The sequence below is a fragment of the Lactuca sativa genome, chromosome 2 (assembly GCF_002870075.4).
Source record: "Lactuca sativa cultivar Salinas chromosome 2, Lsat_Salinas_v11, whole genome shotgun sequence".
In the NCBI taxonomy this organism is placed as follows: Eukaryota; Viridiplantae; Streptophyta; class Magnoliopsida; order Asterales; family Asteraceae; genus Lactuca; species Lactuca sativa.
The window spans coordinates 71,928,376-71,951,725 of record NC_056624.2 but is presented as its reverse complement, the minus strand read 5'-3'; the positions used below and the strand labels follow the sequence as shown (position 1 = coordinate 71,951,725).

General features: G+C 39.1%; 1 long non-coding RNA gene across 1 annotated transcript; it reads left to right on the top strand.

Annotated features, from left to right (window-relative positions):
- The first annotated feature begins 21,479 nt into the window (after window positions 1–21,479).
- On the top strand, window positions 21,480–21,943 carry LOC128132031 (uncharacterized). The gene is made up of 3 exons (XR_008229956.1): window positions 21,480–21,525; window positions 21,661–21,749; window positions 21,821–21,943. It is a non-coding gene; the product is annotated as an uncharacterized LOC128132031 (long non-coding RNA).
- The last annotated feature ends 1,407 nt before the right edge of the window (window positions 21,944–23,350 follow it).

Genomic DNA, 23,350 nt, shown 5'->3' with positions numbered 1-23,350 from the left:
CCTGCCACGACATCGGGCGCAGCGCGGACCTCCTCCGCAGTCAGCTGAAAGGCTCTCCCACGAGCCCTCGGGGCCTCGACCTTCACCGGTCGAGTCTCAGTAGTCCTAGCAATAGGTGCAGATCCCTGACGAAGCTGCGGACACTCGGCCTTTCGATGGCCGGTCTGGTTGCAATGAAAGCAAACCATAAACCCCTTGGGGCACTCCCTAGCAATGTGCCCCTCCTTGCCGCACTTGTAGCAAGCACCGGCTCGACACGCCCCATCGTGACCCTTGCCGCACTTTCCGCAAGTGCGGCTCTTCGAACTTCCCGCCCTCGAATCGGCGGACTTGATCCGCTTGGCTGCCGGCTGAGACTGAGCCGGCCGCCGGTCTGCCTGCTGAGACTCGGCCTCCTCCCTGGCCTGAGTCTCCAACTCGATCTCACGCTTCCTGGCATTCGCCTGAAGCTCAGTAAAAGTATGATAAGTGGAGTTTGACACAAACTCCCGGATCTCCCTCCTCAGGACACCCAAGTACCGGCTCATCCAAGCCTGCTCTGTGGCCACCAACTCGGGGCAAAACATCGCCCTCTCATGAAACTTCCGCGTGATCGCCGCCACCGAATCAGTACCCTGCTTGAGGGTTAAGAATTCCTGAACCAATCGTTCCCGTTCCACCGGGGGAACGTACTCATCCCTGAACATGGTAGTAAACCCCTCCCATGTCACCGCTGTAGTCTCTGCCATAGTGAAGTTCGCTGTCACGAACTTCCACCAGTCCTTCGCTCCCAGACGGAGCTGGTTCAAAGCGAACCGTACCCTCAGGTGCTCCGGGCATGAACACGTGTAGAAGCACCCCTCTATGTCCGCGATCCACCTCATCGCAGCAATCGGATCCTGCATCCCATCGAACTCCGGTGGCTTCGTGTTGCTGAACTCTCGGAACAGCAACGAGTCACCTCCCTGTGGCCTAGCAGCGGCCACAGCTGCGGTAGCTGCAGCGGTTGCAGCCTCAGTCAACGCGGCGTACCGCTCATCGAATGTCTCCATCAGGGTGGTCTTAATAGACCCAAACATCTCCGGGATCTCAGCCCGGATCGCGGCCGCCACCTCCTCGTGAATCATCTGACGAATATCCTCGTCACTCACACCGCTCGTACTCGCTCCGTGGCGTGGTCTAACCATGATGTCTCTGAAATACAACATAAAACTATCAGAGACTCCACCGAGTATAATTGTACTCGATACGCAACCCTACTCAGTCCCCGATATCCAGGGATTCTTACTTGGGTCTCCCACTGACCCGGTGTCTTCGGTAGTATGGGCCCAATACTACCGACCACACCGCATCAGCGTTCATCCCAAGTCCTCCTCCCCAAACTCCGGATAGTGAGTACTCTACTTCTGATATGCACTATCTACCCGCATACTAGCAACGCATCTCATATAGGCAAACTTCCCTAGACTAAGGCATCACAAATCAGGCCACTCTAGTCCTATCATGAATACCTAGTCTTCTAGCATGCATAACAATTCATATCATATAATATTGTAAGGTATTTTGGGGATCTTTACCGTTCGGGCGCTGACTGATCGTACACACTACTTCTTTCTTGCTTACCACAAAACCATTTACAAAAGTTTATGCCTTTATTTAAAAAGTTTCCTCAAATCCTCGGCTTGAGTTCAGTTACGCCCGAAGGTGCACCCGAATCCCTCAAACCAAGGCTCTGATACCAATTGTAACAACGCAAATTTTCAAACAAATTTTTCATTTTTAAAATATAATTATTTCCATTCAAAACAAGGCATAAATAGTTTAAGTATTCTGTCAAATATAAATATTCAAAATCCCAAGATCATAAAAGCATTCTTCAGTGTGTATTGATCACGCCGGCGCCTTCCCACGGTCCTCACTAGTACCTGAAATACATACACAACAACTGTAAGCATAAATGCTTAGTGAGTTCCCCAATATACACTTACACACATACGTCTTTCCAGGCCCTGACCTTCCGGTCCTCAACACAACGCCTTCCGGCCCATAACATAATCGCCTTCCGGCCCACATAACATACATAGCTCACAGATAACAAATAACTTATCACATATAGCATACATATCACATATCATATCCGACCTTCCGGTCACACAGTCAAACCCTTCCGGGTACAGTATAGTGAGAAGACTCACCTCGTAAAAGCTGAAAGCTAGTAAATCCTGAAATGACTCGAGCACAATCCGACGAGCTACAACCTCCCTATAACATCACATATCTCATTAACACTTATATCCTCTAAGTGTGACTATCCCTAAGAAGTCAGACTTAGGTCAACTCTGGTCAACGGTCAACGGTCAACTCGACCGGACTCGGCGAGTACCATGGCGACTCGGCGAGTCTAGACGTCCTCCAACTTTCTGAGATTCCTTATCTACTCGTCGAGTGTCCTCCTCGACCCGACGAGTTACCCCTGGAGGAATCGCGGGGCCACCCCGACTCCACTCGTCGAGTCTGAAGAACAGCTCGACGAGTTCCAGTAATTCTCCAACCTACTCGCCGAGTCTGCTCATCGGACTCGGCGAGTCCACGCCATGCAGTCGATCAACTGCTTCCTGAGATGAGTCTCGTCCCGAAATACACAAGCATGGGACCCTCTGGACCCTTAAAGTCCTAATACAAGATTATAGTCGTTGGGTAACAAGGCACTAGTTCATCTGATCACCCAAATGGGTTCCATAAACCCTAAATCCATGCATACATCAACAAACAGAAAGGAATCCGAAATATTACCTGGAATATGCCCTCTCTGTGTCTCCAAACCGCAGAATTCGAATCCCTTGCCGTTCCTTTAGCCAAAACCCTTCTCCTCCTTGCCCAACAATTTCTTCAAGCCCTAATATCCTCCAATCTTGCTCTAGATGCCCACAGTCGTTTAGGGTTCCTCTCAATCGACTAAAGACGGACAATGACGGCATATAAGAGCATTATATACGATCCAAAACCGAACGGTTAGGGTTTCTGCTGAACAGCGTCGACTCGCCGAGTCCATATATGGACACGTCGAGTCCAGTCGCGGACCCGCGACCAAGTCTGCGATCCTACTCGGCGAGTCTAGGCTCCGACTCGCCGAGTCCCCTCTTAACTCACCCCAAAAACATAATTAAACAATACCTGAGATTTCGGGCTGTTACACAAAAGCTACATCAACTTGAGTACACATCATAGCATACATGATCGATCCTACAGCCGAAGCATAAGGTATTCGACTCATTTCTGCTATCTCAGCCTCAGTGCTAGGGCTTTGTGTCTTACTCAACTTGGCGTTACTCTGGATGGGTAACTCTCCTTTCTTGGAGTCCTGCATGCTGAATCTATCCAGCACCTTATCCAAGTAGGTACTCTGACTAAGTCCAATTAGTCTTTTACTCCGATCTCTCAAGATCCTTATCCCTAAAATATAGGCAGCTTCACCAAGGTCCTTCATAGCGAAACACTTCCCAAGCCAGGACTTTACTTCCTGTAGGGTTGGAATGTCGTTTCCTATGAGTAGTATGTCATCCACATACAATACCAAAAAGCTAACTATACTCCCACTAGCCTTGACATACACACAAGATTCATCTTCACTCCTAGAAAAGCCAAATTCCTTGACCTTTTCATCAAAGCAAAGATTCCATCTGCGAGGTGCTTTCTTTAATCCATAGATGGATTTCTCAAGCTTACACACTCTATTAGGGTACTCGTTGCTGAAAAAACCCTATGGCTGACTCATGTAAACATCTTCAGCCAACTTTCCATTAAGGAAAGCGGTTTTGACATCCATTTGCCATATTTCATAGTCATGAAATGCAGCTATGGCTAACAGAACCCGAATAGACTTAATCTTGGCTACCGGAGAAAAGGACTCATCATAATCCACTCCAGGAATTTGAGAGAAGCCCTTTGCAACCAGTCTAGCCTTATAAGTGTGTACTTTGCCATCCATGTCGGTCTTCTTCTTGAAGACCCATTTGCACCCTACAGTCTTACGACCTGCTACATTCTCAACCAAGTTCCAAACTTGATTGTCATACATGGATTGTATCTCGCTATCCATAGCCTCTTTACATTTAGTAGACTCGGGGCCTGCCATGGCTTCCTCGTAGCTGTTAGGGTCATCTTGACTTACTAGTTTCCCATCACTAATAAGTGTCTCACCTTCTGCAGTAATATGGAATCCATAGTAATGCTCAGGTGCACTCCTAACTCTCGTGGAACGTCTCAGAGGTACAGATTCGTCAATTGGCTCAACATGAGTTTCCTCCTCAAGTTGAGGACTAGAGTTTGAAGTTCCTTCACCACTTGACTCTTGAATTTCTTCAAGATCAATTTGCCTCCCACTGTCTCCTCTTCTTGCTACAAAGACCACATTGTCACTAGGTCTGTAGAAGAGGTAACCAAAGGATTGTTGTGGGTAGCCGATGAAAATACACCTCTCGCTTCGAGGTTCGAGCTTATCATGAGTCTCACGTCTCACGAAAGCCTCGCAACCCCAAAACTTGATGTGGTCTAGTTTAGGTACTTTACCAGTCCACATCTCGTGAGGAGTTTTGGCAACTTTCTTTGTAGGGACTAGATTAAGAATATGGGCGGCAGTATCTAAGGCATACCCCCAGAATGAGATTGGTAGCGAAGCTCGACTCATCATGGAACGAACCATGTCTAACAAGGTTCGATTACGCCTCTCAGCCACACCATTCAACTGCGGTGTCCTGGGAGGTGTCAATTGTGAGACAATCCCACATTCCCTTAGATAGTCGAGGAATTCTGAACTAAGATACTCACCACCTCGATCAGATCGAAGCATCTTAATGTTCCTGCCCAATTGATTCTCGACTTCCTGTTTAAATGCCTTAAACCTCTCGAAAGTCTCTGACTTATGCTTGATTAAGTAGACATATCCTTATCTACTGTAATCATCAGTAAAAGTCAAATAATAACGATTAGCATCCCTTGTGGCATGTTTGAATGGTCCACACACATGCGTGTGTATAAGGTCCAACAAACCTTCACCCCTTTCACACGAGCCTGTGAAGGGTGACTTTGCCAGTTTTCCAAGTAAGCATGATTCGCAATTATCATCTGACTTTAGGTCAAATGACTCCAAGACTCCATCCTTTTGGAGTTGGCCTATGCGTTTCTTGCTTATATGTCCAAGACGACAATGCCAAATGATGCTTTATCCAAGTTATTATTATTAGGAGAATCAATACACAAAACATTATTTCCTAAGTTATCTACAATAGATACAGCTTCATACACACCATCACAAGGTAATGCTTTAAAATAAAGAACATTATTAAAGAAAGCATTAATCGAACCAACTTCATTATCAAATGAAAAGGTGAAACCTTGTTTATACAATGCATGAAAGGAAATAATATTTCTTGCCATTTCTGGCGAATAACAACATTTATATTCAAATCTAAATTTAACCCAATACTTAGCGATAAAGTATAAACTCCAATCTTGGTGACAGGTGTAACTTTCCTATTCCCCATGATTAAGTTTATTCTTCCTTGCTCCACATTCTCACTTCTTCCTAGTCCCTGCAAGTCACAACAAATGTGAATACCACAACCGGTATCAAGGACCCAAGATTTCGAATGGGGTGAGTTATTAGAAATGATAGTGTAAATACCTGCATGGTTGGGTTTAACTTTCCCATCCTTCACATCTTGCTGGTATTTTGGGCAGTTCCGCTTCCAATGTGATTTTTCATGGCAATAGAAGCATTCAGCCTATTTTGGGTCAGAAGAAGGAGTGACAAAACCTTTCTTGGTTCCACTTGAAGAAGAGCCATCAAGGGTCCTAACCTTGGTACCCTTCGAAGAACTCTTTCTCTTCTTCCCTCGACTTTTCCCGATTGCCAAAACCGGAGTGGAGTTTGGAGTAGGAGTGTTAACAACCGACTTCCCCTTAAGACCTGATTCTGCGGTCTTGAGAAGTCCCTAAAGTTTGCTGAGTGTGACCTCTTCCTTATTCATGTGATATGTCATGCGGAATTGATCATAGCACGATGGTAAGGAGCGCAAAATTATATCTATTGCAAGCTCCTCAGGGAAGTTCACATTAAGCTTCAGCAATCGATCCACATATCTTTGCATTTTATGCATGTGGCTCGCGACGGAATCTCCGTCCTTCATCATGGTTGTTATCATGGAGCAGATGATTTCGTACCTCTCTTATCGTGCACTTTGATGGTATCTTTCCATCAAATCTTGGTGCATTTCATAAGGGTAGAAATCCTCATAGGACTTTTGGAGTTCTGCTATCATTGTGGCCATCATGATGCATGCTACTTTCGTAGCATCCCTTTCATGTGCCTGGAAGTCAGCGATCTCCTGAAGAGTTGTAGTGGTCTCATCAATCTCCTTAAGCTCCTTGTCGAGGACATATTCTTTGTCCTCATAGCGGGTAATCATCCTGATGTTTCTGATCCACTCATTGAAGTTGGATCCATCAAAAGTGACTTTCCCACACAAGCTCATAAGAGTAAAGGAGCCATTAGGATTCGAGCCAGAAGTAGCATTGTTTGAAGACATCTGAAGGAAGAGGACAATATTAGTTTAGATATTAAGAGAGTCCTTAATAAAACACCCGAATGTAATATTAAGGCTAGGATCAAATCACAATATATTATAACTTAGAAGAGGTATGCCGTAATCCAATCTATAACATATTTGAAAGGTAGGTGAATGACGATTCACCAATTTCCACCACGAAAACCGAAATATTAGATATTAGGTTTTATGATTGGTTCTAAGAAATTCTTAGATTCTTTGAGATTCAATGAACTTTTCAAAGGCATGTTTCAATCTCGAGTGTGCCCTCCAAGTTTTGTGACTGGGATACCGAGGATCACAAAACGAGGTGTGAAGTAACCATGCAAATCACTTGGTACCATTAAAGTTTATCACTCAATCGATGTGCCGGTAAACCACACACGCTCCACCGATACTATAATAAACCTTAACTCACCCTTTACCTACCTTGTTAAGTCCAAGTTAGTGTGCCGGTTAACCACACACGCTCCACCAACGACTTAGACAAAGTGTAAAGTGTAATTTCATGGATTAGCACCTTATTCAAATTTTCTTAAAGTAACTAAGATTGGGAATTAGTAAAACATTTAGTTACTTTATAATATTCATCATACTTTGAATGAGAATTTATAAGACCTTGTCTTACCCATTCGGCTAACGACCCTCCACCATTCAAGCAAGCGGTGGGTGAGAGTAGACACCCATTAAGTCACCATTTTATAGGCAACAACCTTATACCCACCTTATAGACCGGCTTCGTGAATGAGGCGTACTAACGGTAAGACGACTTTGTTCTTATACATATATATATATATATATATATATATATATATATATATATATATATATATATACATATATATATATTAAATCATCATAATATAAGTATAAGGGTTGAATTTTAAGTTTTAAAATTCTAAGGGTTGGAACTAAAGTTTTAACATAACTTTACTTGTTCCAAAACTTGAGGGCAAGTTTTGTAACTTTCAAAACTTTTCATTTCTTGTAACTTATGAGTTTAATAGAGTAATAAAATGAAGACTCTTCATTTTTCTAACTCTTGTGTTCTTTTTAATGGTTTTAATTCAAGTGTGACTCTTGGTTTTCCATAACTTGAGGACAAATTATGGACTCCATTAAAACACATTATGATCAAGAATTAATCTACCACATAGGTTACAAATAATTCCTATGATCATCTAAAACATCATAAGAATAAGAACATGAATATGAACACATTCATAAATCAAAATTACACTTAAAACTTTTTAATTTTGATAACTAGTTGTTGTAAATGAATTAGAAAGAACATTACACCATCAAAACAAGTTTTCAAGTACCAAAACAGTTTAGGGTAATGTTTCTAGTCCATTTCCAGCAACTAAAGTCGAAATTCTGCAATCTGTCGACCCTACTCGCCGAGTGCATGAACTTACTCGCCGAGTAGGTTGAAGATACACATGAACTCGATGAGTCCCCCCCCCCCCCATGGACTCGACGAGTCCATTCGTAGACAGCAAGATTTTCGACTTTTTTCAACTTCTAAGCACAAATAAAAAGCAAACAAGCCTAGGCCATGATACCACTGATGGGTTTTGAGCATTCTAACACTTCCTAAGTGTACATGCAACCCTAATAACCTTGGATCTATGTTTGTCTAATTATCATGCAAAGTTGAATTCCAAGGCTATATTCCTATCTAGCATACATGGGGAAAAATTTTAACTTGAATGATAGATAGAATAACTTACCTTGTAGTTGCTTGTGTTCCTTGAAACCTTATGAGCCTAGCACCCCAAGTGTGATGCCTCAAATGCTTCACACAACACCAAATGCTTTTGGAAAGACTTTTGAGAGAATGCACACTTCTTGAAATCGGCCAAGCCCTCTTGTTTCCTTAGTGTAGCCGATTTTGGTGGAGAATATGATTCTTATATAGTGTTGACACATCTAGGGTTACACCATGTAAACCCTAATGTGTCATGACTCTTCATTTCCATGACCCATGGGTTTGTAACTCCCATGGAGCATCCATGGAGCATCCTATGGGTGGAACCCAACTTGATAGTCCATGGAGCCTCTTAGCCCACTATACAAGATATGGATGATTTACATAATCAACCCATATATTTAATTAGTTATCTTTTGATCACTTAATTAATTCTAAATTAATTCGTGATCAAACTAATCAAATAATATTATTAATATATTAGAACTTATAATATATTAATAATCTCCAAGTGTTATTTCTCTCATTTAGTCTATCCAATTGCATGGTGCCATGCAACCCAAATGGACCATGTTGGGTCGGGTCAAGTACATACCAGAAATAGTTATGGACTTAGACACCTTATCCAACAAATTGGTCACAGCCTCATTGTAGCACTTGGTTCCTTGTACGTAAAAATTTATCTAAGTAATTGTCATTTTAGCATTGGACTCGGCGAGTTGTAGGTACGACTCGCCGAGTAGGGACGCGGTCCGGGGGCACGCTTAAGTTGGCAACTTGGCAAGTCCATATCCTGGACTCGGCGAGTCATCGTTGTTTGATGAAACCCTAATTCCAAGGGTTTGCCCCCTATTTAAGCTAGCTTGTGCGACCCAAGCTCGCACCCTTTCACCCTTAGAGCGCCCTACATCAAACCCTAACTCGTTTTTTGTGAGATTGAAGGGATTAGAGTGATTCCTTGAAGTTTTTAGGAGAAGAATGAGAGTGGAGCAAGAAGAGGAGAAGGAGACCAGATATCTTGGTGCTATTTCAGAGTTCTCTGAGGTATATCTCTACTCAATTCTGTTTGCATGCTTAAAACCCCATTAGAGCACCTTTTGAGCTCTTCTTGAACCTTTTCCAAACTTGTGCATGAAGTAGAATTCGTAATAGGTTGAGTATCCACTAGAACTAGTCTTGTTTGACCTCTAGAAGCTCAGATCTATAACCTTTATGGGAGTAAATTGTAGGAATGTCCTAGATCTACCTTCTTAGCCATTATTTCGCCCCTAATCCCCATTATATGCATTTGTACATGTAAAGTTGGAAAGTTTACGTGTAAACCAGGCCCTAGGAACCCAGATCTATGAATGGAATAAGCTAGATCCAAGCAAAATCACGTGTATGGTTTTTGCATGTGGCCGACTCGGCGAGTCGTTCATCTGACCCGGCGAGTCGGGTCACGAGTCCCAGGGTTGTTCCCTTTTGTGTCTGCAAGTTGGAGTTGTGAGTCATACGGTATGACTCAATGAGTTGGAAGACAGACTCACTCATGAAGTAACTCGGCGAGTCAATGCCATTACTCGGCGAGTTCATGGCAATCTTCTTGTCTCAAGAACAACTCGACGTGTTCATAAGAACATTTTTTTTAAGAGAAAACTGAATTAGAAGGAAGATGCTTATAAAGTTCACAAAACTGAATTGAATCTACTCACTTGAAAACCAAAAAACTCCTTCGATTTGTATAACTATAGTTATGTCTTTTAATTTCTTTGCAATTGTCTTCCTTGAAGGACAAAATAAAAGGCTAAGCAGTTATCACCGAATGTTCCATCTTCATTTCCTTTCTAATAAGTCATTGAGGAAATCGAGAAAATGAGAGATACAGATGGTGGATGTAACAACCGGAGATAACTACTTAGTCTTTTGTTTTGTCTTTCAAGGAAACATAAGTAGGTAAATATTAAAGAGTAATTATTTTGTAAATCCATAGATGAAATAACCAAAAAGAGTAGATATAAGTACGTAATGTACTATAAAAAAAATTACCATAAATTCTACAGTAATTCATGTCTTTAAAGTATATTCGAACTCCCCTGCCAACCCTTTTCCTAACTCATCAGCATAAAGGCATAACCTTTTAGTTAGCTACTGCAAAATATCTACCTATATCAATGCATAAAATAATATTTTTTTTTATAATTGTTTTTATAAATAAGTTATTTGCACTTGAACTTAAACAAATAGACCTTGCTGGTTTTCATAGGGGACCAAGCTCTCCCTCTAATATTTGTATTGCTAAAGTTCTCTTAGAGGGATTTGATCATGAAACTCACTTAAAACCTACAATAATAGCAAATTAAAGTAAAATTTGAGCTTAATTAATCGATGAAAACCTTAAAACACAAAACGATAACCTTAGATATTAGAAATGCAATAATATATGGACTTGTTGAAAAGGGCTTACCAACTTCGCCAATAACCAAAAGCATGTCACAATGAATATTGATGACCTAAAAAGACCATGAAGAAATCTAAGAGTCTAACCAACACAACATTATGAAAAATTAGAAAATATATTAATTTTGTCACCAAACTCATCTGCAACTGTACCTTAATTAAAAGTTGGTCCCAAGTATAAGTAACATTCTTTCTTTAACATCATTCTGAATGTGTACTATGAATTGTATTCATTGGTCTGTGAGTATGCACTTGACTTTTTTGACCTTGTAATTCATGCTATCCTAGTTCTAATTGCAGCTATTCTTGAGATGGGGGGACCAATTATTTTTTAGATGGAGGGAACAAAGTTGTAATAAAAGAGAAATTGGAGGAGATGTAATACCATGTTCTTGAAACTTCTAAGAATTTCAATTAGAGTGTCAAGAGAAGATTGTTCTACAGATAGATCCATCCACTTCTCGACAATCTTCCTTTTTAGAATCACGGCACTTGCTTCTAAATTATCCTCATAAACCATCTCCAGCAAAACTATATAAACTTTTTAAAATAATCAAAATGAAAACATAAAATTTATAAACTTTTTTTTGTGTAAACAAAATACTAAAAATACTATATACAAAACTCCCTTATTGTTTATAAGAATCGGGATATTGAGTTAAGCACCAAATGAACAAATGCTTCATTGAATAACTCTGAGATTCTTGCCAAAAAAAAAAAAGAATATAAGAAAGTTTAGTGTTTTGTATAATGGAATTGGGGAATGGAATGGAATGAATGATTCCATAGGAATGAAAAAAATTGTTTTTTTTTCTCTGGTGGCAGCAAGGCAAAGTAGGATATAGGACTGATAGAAGTTCCTTTTAGAAGATTGTTTTTTATTCTTCCCACCTGTTGAAAAAAATAATCCGCAAGAAAAAGGATTAGGGCTTTAGTGTGAGGGTAACAAAAGATAGATGGCTTGGAGGAATTTTTAGAGATGGGGAAGGAGTGTTTTGATATACAGACCTTTAAAATTGAATGAAGTCGTAGTCGAATTCAAACTTGAAGTTAATTTTGCTTCTTGATTTTGGGATTTATTTGCGGTTTGTTCTTCCCATTTTCCTTCTCAGTATCGATGGTGGTGGTGGTGGTGGTGGTGGTGCAGTGGCGGCTAGGTTTATTGGATCAAATCAAGAACGGAAAAGGAGATGTACTGGTTTTATTGGATAATTCAAGAAGGGAAAATTGAAATTGAAATACGCTTTTGGTGAATTGCATATCGTCAATTCCTTCTGCAATCGAACTATAGGCCAAAATCCTCTCCGATTGAAATCACAACATTTGTGAGGCATCTATGTTTGTGATTTTCAAACCAGAACAAAAGAAACATGTAATATTCTTCTCTTCACTTTCGATCCCATGGGGTGATTTTCAAACCAGAACAAAAGAAACATGTAATATTAAAAAAATATTGAATTATTAAAATTAAATTGTTTTTTTTAATTAAAACAAATAATTTACATAATTAAACATAGGAAATTAATGAGTCTTTCATTTTGAAAATTTGAATTTAAAAGATAAGTCTACTTATGAAATTAATTCCATTTATTATTAAATTTATTGTAATTATTAAATTTAAATATTAAATGGAATTTAATAAACTGAAAAAAAAAAACCCATAAAATTACATGACGACAAACATTAATTTACAATAACCATAAAATAATATGTGACAAAATGAATAAGAGTATAACATATGGCAAAAATCTTTATTTATTAGGTAGATGTAACATCCCAAAATATTAAGAGTAGAGTTGAAGGGCTAAAAGTGTAAAATTGAAGGTCAACTCGGCGAGTCCATGTGTGGACTCGGCGAGTAGGGTCGCGACTCAGGTCGCGTGTTAAGTGGCCAACTCGGCGAGTCCAAGGATGGACTCGGCGAGTAGGCGCTGTGTATGGAAAACCCTGATTTCGAGGGTTGAGCCCTATATAAAGGACATCATATCTTCTTCCCAGCCTCCTTATCATTCCTTGAGTTCCAGAAGCCTTAAATCCGTGAGGAGATCCCATTATCAAGTGAATTAGAGCTTGGAGAAAGATATTTGGTGCATTAAGCTTGAAGATTGGAGGCTTGTATCAGGAAGCTTACGGGAGATCAGGAATCTACGATTGGTTGGGCCTCATTCTTGGTGTAAGGAACCATTTCCTTAAGCTATTTTCTTCATGGGTTCATGTGTGGTGGTTGATATGACATCTAAATAGAGATAGAATCTTGGATCTGAGGATGCTACTTCAGGTCTAGATTTGGAATGGTCTTAAATGTGGTAAAGTCCCTGTTGATGAGTGATTGGTGAAGCTACCTTGTCCCAAACCCTAGCCCTAGAGTGTAAATGCCTAGATCTCTTTGGATTCATGTAAAGTTTGCCACTTTACGTGATGGATGGCTTGTTAAATAGTAGATCTACTGTTTAGAGCTGCTGCATGGCTTGGAAAGCCTCTGTATGGATTCATATCTAGGAGTACTCGGCGAGTCACAAGGGTGTACTCGGCGAGTATCTTGAAGATAGACTGGAACTCGGCGAGTTGGAAGAACAACTCGGCGAGTTGGTTGCAGATAGCCTTGGACTCGACGAGTCTGTTCTTGGACTCGGCGATTCTGGGCGTGGGGTCCTAACCTTTCTTCTGGTTGTGCTGTGACTCGGTGAGTCAAGGGATGACTCAGTGAGTTATGTGCGAGTTGGCTCAGAATTGTTGGACTCAACAAGTCTTAGGGTGACTCGGCGAGTTGGGACGCGAATTGAAGGAGGTTCTGTGTATGAGGACTCGGCGAGTCATCGAGTTGACTCGGCGAGTAGAGTCAGTCAGGGGTAGACTTTGACTTTGACTTTGACCAAGGGTTGACCAATTGATTTTCAGGGGTAATTTGGTAATTATTGGTATTTATTGGATTCAGTCTTTTGGGTATTGACAATGTTGGAGTTCGGGTCTGAGGCTGCAGCAGCGTGATATTATCCTTTCGGTCAGTAGTTGCAAGGTGAGTTATCCTCACTATATCAACAGGGTCTAAGGCACCAAGGTCGGCCCTTTATCGGATTGAGATACGGGTATCTGTCGTTATGTTATTGCTTTGATATGTTTGCATCCTGGTAGTTAGGATGGTATTCGTTAGAGACTTGGTTAAAGTCGGTATCCTGGTATGTAGGGTGAGGCTATGGTAGTGACCGGTTAGGTCGGTATCCTGCTTAGAGTATGTTATGCTATGTGATATGCTAGATCGGTTTGATTGAATATGAACTGTTATATGATTGTGTGTTTATGTGCACATGGTTGTTTGGACTGGAGATGGGTTGAGGCGGGTCCATTATGTTACCGGTAATAGTAGGTCACCAGCCTCGTAATATGCCACGTGGGATGCTATGTGGCTGCTGACGTGGATTTTATTGTATATTATGTACATATTATATCATTAAACTATTTTTTGTACACATTATACCATTAAACTTTTTTGTGTACATTTTACCATTAAACTTTTTATACACATTTTACCATTAATCTTATAAAATTTATTCAAAAAATATCATTTCAAAAAATACACATTTTTACATAAAATGGGTTTTCCATCACCTATTGTGACCCCCTGATTTTGTAAGGTTTGGGGGAAAGGTTTGGTTTTTGATAATGATACTAAGCACTTTCTTTTACAACAACATTGTGAACTTATGTTGGTCATACAACTATTGAAACCCACAAGGTTTGAATTTGAGACTTCTATTTGGAGTCGTGAAGAAATACTAAATTGATCATTATTTTAGCTAATGTCTAATAAACATATTCTTGTAAGTCATTTTCTTAGGAAACTACGTTTGAGGCACACTTATAAACTCATGAAACATTTTGTACATGTTACTTTATTATAATCCCCCATCTTCTTAATTATGGTTGATGATTAAAAAAATGCACTGAAATTATGTCATTGTTTACCGATAGAAAAATGACTTATAATGATAAGTTTACTAAAATTTAGAAAATCAGTAAAATCCATTGTGGAGTAATGGGAAACCTACTTTTAGTAATAATTTGTATTTTTTGAAATGATATTTTTTTCAATAAATTATATAACATTAATGGTAAAATGTGTACAAAAAAGTTTAATGGTAAAATGTCTATAAAAACAAGTTTAATGGTATAATGTGTACAAAAGATAGTTTAATGGTATAATGTGTACATATAAAAACAGTAAAATCCACATCAACAGCCACATGGCATGCCACGTGGCATGCTACATGGTTGATGACCCATTATTACCGGTAATATAATGGTATTTTTTTGAACAAATGTGAAGTTAATGGTCATAAATGTACAAAAGTTATAGTTGATTAGTGATCTGTGTACATTTTCCCTAGATATTATACACTAGTTGTGAGACATTGTATTATATGAGTTTATATATATATATATATATATATATATATATATATATATATATATATATATATATATATATATCAAGGTAGTAAAAAACGTTAGACATTTGCTAATCAGTGGACTGTGGTTAAGAGATTTATCGCTAGGCGGGGATTAATCGGCGACCATTAATTTCAATGTGTGTGTGTGTGTGTCTATATATATGTATATATATATATATATATATATATATATATATATATATATATATATATATATATATATATATAGGTTAAGGATCAAATGAGAACACCAAAAAGGTTGAGTACACGAGAACACTTCTGGATCAATAATTTTGCAAGGGTATATTACTAATTGTATATTTTATTTAAATTAAGACAAATTAAATTCAAATATTAATTTCCTTTAATTTAGCGATATTGATTACATCTACCTAAAGAAAATTAAACAATTTTTTTATTAGTGGATGATAAAATAATTTGTATTCATTTTTTCGTCAAATAAAAAAATCGATTTTTTTTATTTATAATTCATTAGAATATTTTCAAATATATATAAATTAAACACATTTTTAATTATAAAAATATATGGTTATAATCATAAATGAATACAACACAATTTAAAGATAATTTTTTATTTATTTTTAAATGAATAAAAAATTAACTACTAATCATACATTAATATACTGACAAATAAAAAAAAATCAGTACATTAATAATTCATTATCAAACACTATTATATTGATAAATAAATCTTTCAAAGATTGAGCCTAGACAATATTTATATTCATAAATGAATATGTCAAAACTAATTTTTAACACTTATACATAATTATATTCAATAATGATTAAATCACTTCAATGGAAAAAAAATTACGAAATTGATCATTGTGTCAATCATTTTCATGAATTGGTCACAGCCTCATTGTAGCACTTGGTTCCTGGTATGTAAAAATTTATCTAAGTAATTGTCATTTTACCATTGGACTCGGCGAGTTGTAGGTACGACTCGCCGAGTAGGGACGCGGTCCGGGGGCACGCTTAAGTTGTCGACTCTGCGAGTCATCGCTGTTTGATGAAACCCTAATTCCATGGGTTTGCCCCCTATTTAAGCTAGCTTGTGCGACCCAAGCTCGCCCCCTTTCACCCTCAGAGCGCCCTACATCAACCCCTAACTCGTTTTTTGTGAGATTGAAGGGATTAGAGTGATTCCTTGAAGTTTTTAGGAGAAGAATGAGAGTGGAGCAAGAAGAGGAGAAGGAGACTAGATATCTTGGTGCTATTTCAGAGTTCTCTGAGGTATATCTCTACTCTATTCTGTTTGCATGCTTAAAACCCCATTAGAGCACCTTTTGAGCTCTTCTTGAACCTTTTCCAAACTTGTGCATGAAGTAGAATTCGTAATAGGTTGAGTATCCACTAGAACTAGTCTTGTTTGACCTCTAGAAGCTCAGATCTATAACCTTTATGGGAGTAAATTGTAGGAATGTCCTAGATCTACCTTCTTAGCCATTATTTCGCCCCTAATCCCCATTATATGCATTTGTACACGTAAAGTTGGAAACTTTACGTGTAAACCAGGCCCTAGGAACCCAAATCTATGATTGGAATTAGCTGGATCCAAAAAAAATCGCGTGTATGGTTTTTGCATGTGGCCGACTCGGCGAGTCGTTCATCTGACTCGGCGAGTCGGGTCACGAGTCCCAGGGTTGTTCCCTTTTGTGTCTGCAAGTTGGAGTTGTGAGTCATAGGGTATGACTCAATGAGTTGGAAGACAGACTCACTCATGAAGTAACTTGGCGAGTCAATGCCATGACTCGGCGAGTTCATGGTAATCTTCTTGTCTCAAGAACAACTCGACGAGTTGTTCATACAACTCGACGAGTCACAGCTTAGAGTGTTCTTCGGATGAAGGAGAACTCGGCGAGTTGTTCATACAACTCAGCGAGTAGGATGCTGGACTATTAAGACTTGGGTATAGAGAAAGGGACTCAGTGAGTCGGCAAGACAACTCGGCGAGTCTGGTCAACTGGGAGTTGACTATGACTTAACTCATGACTTGTTAGGGGTAAGTGGGCAATTTACTCTGAGGTCGGTTAGCCGTATTTGACTAAGTGTTTGGTGGGAATTACAGCCGGAGGATTTCCGGAGCAGCAGCAGCAGCAGACAGACAGACTATTCCCACACAGATCAGCAGTTACTACGAGGTGAGTTACCTTCCAGTAGCGGTGGGTCTACGACCACAATGCCGGCCCACCAGTAGGAGTTGTATGATGGATGATTGTCTCTGTGATATTCATCTAAGGTTGCTACTACCTATGATATGTTTATGTGCTAGTATGATATGCTGCTATGTGCTAGTGACAGTAGGGGGAGATAGTCCCAGATTACCGGTCGATAGGGCTGAAGGGGCGGTCATGCCTAGCCATGCTAGATAGATTACGAGATATATGTGTTATGTGGTAGTAGTAGGGGTGAAATAGTCCCCAGTATCCAGTCGAGAGGACCGAAGGGGGAGACCAGTACCCAGATATGCTAGTCAGTATCCGTTCGAGAGGACCAAAGGGGAGGCAAGCTCCCAGTTATGCCAGACAGTATCCGGTCGAGAGGACCGAAGGGGTAGGTCGGGCACCCAGATATGCCTGACGATATATGCATCTTATGTGATTGTATGGTATGTGGTAGGTTGGGGAACTCACTAAGCTTCGTGCTTACAATTTTCAGTTTTGGTTTCAGGTACCTCTTCTTCGAAGGGGAAGGAGCTGGCGCGGTAGCGGCCCATCACACACATGCTTCGTATTCCGCATCATTAGAATTTCCTGTGGATTTGTACTCTGACAGTATTATATTTATTGAAATGTTTTCCAGAAATGCGATATCTTATTAAAATACTATGATCAGTAAATGTTTCAATTCGAATGTTTTGTTAAAAATATGTTTTCAAAAATGAAAATTTTGGCTCGTATTTTGGGGTGTTACAAGTTGGTATCAGAGCCCAAGTTTGAGGGATTCGGACACACCTTCGGGGGTGTTTGAACTCAAATAGAGGGATTAAAAGATTTTGGAAAGAGAAAATGTTTTCTAAAAGGCTAAGTAAAGGGTTTTAAGAAAGAACAAAGTGTGTGATGTGCGCGACCGGCCGAGCTCAAGTAAGTATTCCCCAATGTACCCATACAAGTATATATATGTTTATCAGTTTCTGTAGAACAACATGCTAGAATAGGACTAAGGATTTAGGAGTGATTCCTTATGTGCCTGCTTTATGTGCTTCAGTATATGAAAGAGTTGCATGCTAGAGTTGAGTAGACAGCAGTAGGGTAGCCTGTTTAGGTTATTCCTGATAGTACGAGTTTAGCATTGTATGCTAGTTCAGTTTTCTCTACGAGGATAGATGTAACGCCTGTGTTTCTGGGTCTGTCATTAATGTTGCTATAATAGTCTAGGTTAACCTTTGTAACCCGTTTTGAAATAATAGAAGTGTAATATTTGAGTATTATGTGTTTTGTGCTTAATTGCTTAATTATGTGGTTTGATTAATTAAGAATAAAAATAAGCGTCAAAATTTAAGTGTAAAATAAACTTGATATCTTTGGATAATGTTGTAGTAGTTGAAACGAGGTTTCCGAAGATATAAAGAATGCCAAAATCCGAGTTATAACGAAGAAGTTATGACCTGTCGAAGTTTCGTGACAGAACCGGCAACGCTGAATGACGTAAAAAGTGAAATTTACGTTAGAGCGATATTTAGCCTTAGTGATCTAAACGAGAATCGAAGATCTCGTTGTTAGTATCGAAGAGATAAAAAGTTAGGCGAGAATGGACATCAAACAAAGAAGTTATGAATTTATAACGAAATTTTCTGTCCCGGCCTATTAAAAATAAATAATAAAAATAAGTCAAAATTAGCCGACGGAGTCTAAACGAAAGTTGTAGAGCGTAGTCTCACCTTCGCGTGGATATAAAGAACGTCGAAAACGGAGTTCCTATGAAGAAGATATGAATTTTCGAAGTTTATTAAATAATTAATAATTAAATTTAATTATTAAATCCGGCCTTATCCGAAGACGAGTCACCGAACTCATCCAGAGTATGCCCCTCGTACTCGTGTACGCCCCGCGTACGCTGAGAAAATGTCGACACTTCGGATGACGAACGCCATGATGACTTCGGATGCGTACGCCCCGCGTAATTGAGGCTTCAGCCTCCTATAAATAGGATGCGAGGGCAGCCGGCTCAATTGCTTTTTTTCTCTCTTGTCTCTCCCGTTTTACCCTTATTTGCGTGCCAGAAGTACCCCGAAGCCCCGGTAATATTCCCGAGTCCCGAAGCAAGTCCCGAGATCCCGAAGATCCCGAGATGTGCGGTTTCCGAGCCGAAGCTCTGCCCGCGAGAAGTTCGATTTTTGTAGAGATCTTCCAGATCTGCTGAAGAATACTACTTCTACAATCCGTAGTGCTGTCCGATCATCTTCTGATCAAGTGAGTGTATACTACCTTTCATAAACACGATAATAATACAAGTATTGTTTGAGTGTATTAAGTATATTGTTGTTTATATGTGTGAGTGTATACTACCTTTCATAAACACGATAATAATACAAGTATTGTTTGAGTGTATTAAGTATATTGTTGTTTATATGTGTGAGTGTGTAGTTACTTTTTTCTAACGCATAATTATGAAGTATTTTATATGAAATACGTGTTATCACTACTAGAAAAACAACCTTTTACAACGTGCAAAACACGACGCTCTTTGATTTATGTTACGCATTAGAGAGCGACATTAAAAAAGAGTCATCTCTTCAAAAATTTTAAGAATTTAGGTCGCGCGTTACTGAGTGCCCTTAAATTAGTGTCTCACGAAAAGAAATTAAAAACACGGAGGGCGCTTTATTTTAAAGGTGCGTCCTCTATATTTGTCGCTTTATAATTTTAATGAAAAGGCGCGTTTAGTAGAGGTGGGAAACGAAATCCCCAAAATTTTGAAAAGTCGTCTTCTACCTTCTTTCTATCTTTCATCTTCTCCCCTCTCGCTCCCTCCTTCTCTCTCCTCTCTGATCCGCTTCCCCGCCACTCCTGACCTCCTTATCGATCTCATCAAACATCGTGTTCCATCCTTAATACCTCGCGGGAATCTAAAATTTAGAAAACCCCGTACTCAAAAAGTCTAAGAAACTAGGGTTTTTTCATCCCTCAAAGAACGACCCACATCCTCCATAGATCGATCTCTATCGCTTCATTTCTCACAAGAAATCAAACACTTTACGTTCATAGGGACACAATTGCAAGGATGCTCACTCACCTTTCTAGAGAATACCTTCGCATATATAACACGATCATCTTCACAAAAATGGCTGCCACCATTGCTTGAGCGGGCTCAAGCTACGATCGACAATCAGAGCTCAAAGCTTTCGACCAAACAAAAATCGGCGTCAAAGGCCTCGTCGATGCCGGAATCCAATCGGAGCTAGCGCTTTTTGTGAAGAACTTGCCCCGCCTTTCTCTACTGCGTGTTCTCTCTTCTGCATCTCCACCCTCCAATGAAATCCAATCACCAGTGATCCTATAACTGTTATTTCTCATGCTCGAACCCTAGATCTCACCTCGTACCTTGCTACATCTCTATAACAGTTCTTTCTCATGCTCGAACCCTAGATCACCAGCGATCCTATAACAGTTCTTTCAATTGGTTGATTTTTTCGATTCGTATACGATTGCATCAGCAGCTGATCCAGTCTCGCACCAAAATCTATTTGAAGAAGATTAGAGATAGTGGGAGAGGTAGGGCTCGTGGTGGTGGTGGTGGTCGAGGTCAAGGAAGATCATTTGGTGGTGGAAGACCAACAGGGCCACCTCGCAGAGGTCCCCTTGCTGTGAATGCTCGACCCTCAGCTTATACTACTGCAAAGGCAAGCTCAAATCTATGGATAACCTTATACATTTGATTCAGAACCTCTTAACATTTGCATTACAAATTCAAACACGAGGAGAAGTTGCTACTAAAGAATTGTCACCTATCTTGGGAGGTTCATCATGTCAAATCACCAACACCAACACCAACAATTTATGTTTCTTTTCATTTTTTCTTGACCATTTTACCTCAAGTGATAAAAGGTTCTGTAAAGGGGGAGTTTATGGTGGATTCTATTTCTTTAACTGGGATATCTTCAGTTTCTGAAAAGGGAATGTTAAGATTGTTTGAATAATTGAATGTTTGTGGAGAATGAATGGTGAATTGTGTTAAGTGTTAACTTGGTGTATACTTGCTCCGGTCTTTCCGCAGACCAAAGATATCCAGCAATCATGCTTTTGTTATTAAATGTATTTCAGGGGGATTTCGGGAAATGTTATGATAGATGCACGTTCCACAGGGAAATATTATCACTGTAAGTTCATTATCTGGAATATTATATTTTCATATAATTTGTAAAAATAAAAAAATAAATTTGGTCAACGTTTGACCAAGGAAATAGGAATATTCACATGGTTGCTAATTATAAGGTTGTATTGTATGTATGCAGTTGTAAGGCTTATGTGACGTGCTGCTTCCCACATTACATTAGAATGTGCTTTACAAACTCATCCAAACATCACTCTTATTGGAGAAGAGGTACACAATTCAATTTATTTTTTATTTTTTTTAGAGACTCACTAATTATTTTTTTGTCATATTTCTTACAGGTTGCATCAAAGAAATTGACACTAAAAAAGGTTACAAATTACATAGCAGATGTAATCTGTAAACGTGCAGATCTTGGTTATAACTATGGTGTTATTCTCATACCTGAAGGACTTATTGATTCCCTGAGGTAAAAAAGTGCAAAAGACGAGAATATCCTTGTCAGACATTCTCATACTAATAATCATTGTTGATGACTTGTAGGTGCAACAACTGATTTCTGAATTATATGAAATATTGGCAAATGAAACTGTTGATGAGGGAGGAATTGTAGACAGGGGAAGTATCCTGGTTGTGCTCATTTTGCCATAAGAGGAGGGCGTAGAGATTCCAAAACAGAATACCAACGGCCAGTAAGTTGTTATTACAGTATATTTTGTTTTGTTCGTAAAAGGTTGTTTTTCTAGTAGTGAACTGATTATGATATTGATCTTGATGCAGAAAGTCAGAACCCAAATGATCAGGTTAATTTAATTACTTTTATCCAAGATAATTTTCACTCTGTAATTTCCATATTTTTTTAGTTGATATGATTTTTGTGATTAATAATACAGGGTTTTGAGAAAATGATATCGGGAATGTATTTAGGTGACATTGTTAGAAGAGTAATTCACAAAGTGTCATTAGAATCAGATATTTTTGGACGAGTTTCCTCTAAGCTTTCAGCAAGATTCATGTTAAGGTATGTCATAAAACGAAATTCTTTACTCTTTTTACCAATGTAGGGGTAGAAATGTAAAGTGCATTGTTTAGATTGATAAAAAGTTCTCAGCAAATGGGATTACAAAAAAGATAAATTCATATTTTGTTTCTTAAAAATACTCAGTACACCATTAATGGCTGCTATGCATGAAGATGACACCCCAAACCCAAGTGAAGTTGCCAAGATTCTTGAAGAAACCCTAAATGTAAGATTTTCCTAGTTTCTATATAAAAAAAATACTTTTTTGAATCTGGGTTTATTTTCTTTTTTGACAAAATTAATTCATTATCAGATAAACGATGTTCCACTGAAAGTGAGAAAACTGGTGGTGAAAATATGTGATGTGGTGACAAGAAGAGCTGCAAGGTTAGCAGCAGCGGGCATTGGGGGAATTTTGAAAAAGATTGGTAGCGATGGGACTGTAGTGATTACAAGTAGAAGGGTTAAAAGTGGAAAAAATGGGAAAATGAGAAGGACAGTTGTAGCAATAGAAGGTGGATTATATTAAAGCTACATGATTTTTAGGGAATATTTGAATGAAGCAGTTACAGAAATATTGCAGAAATCCCAACAAACATTATTTTTAAAAGGATTTTGATGGAATGGAATGACTCTCAATTGGTATTCTATTAGAGTGATTTTTCTTGCATCATTTTCTAAAGCACTTAAGTACCATGATTTTCACCATCTTTACCACACATTTTTTTTTTCTTTCTGAAAATGCAGCAGAAAATGAGGAAGAAGAGAAGGGCATAATGGTAATTCATGCCATAGAAAGGGCAATGGTGTTAGGTTGAGAATTTTAATGGGGTTTTCATTGTGGAAAGGT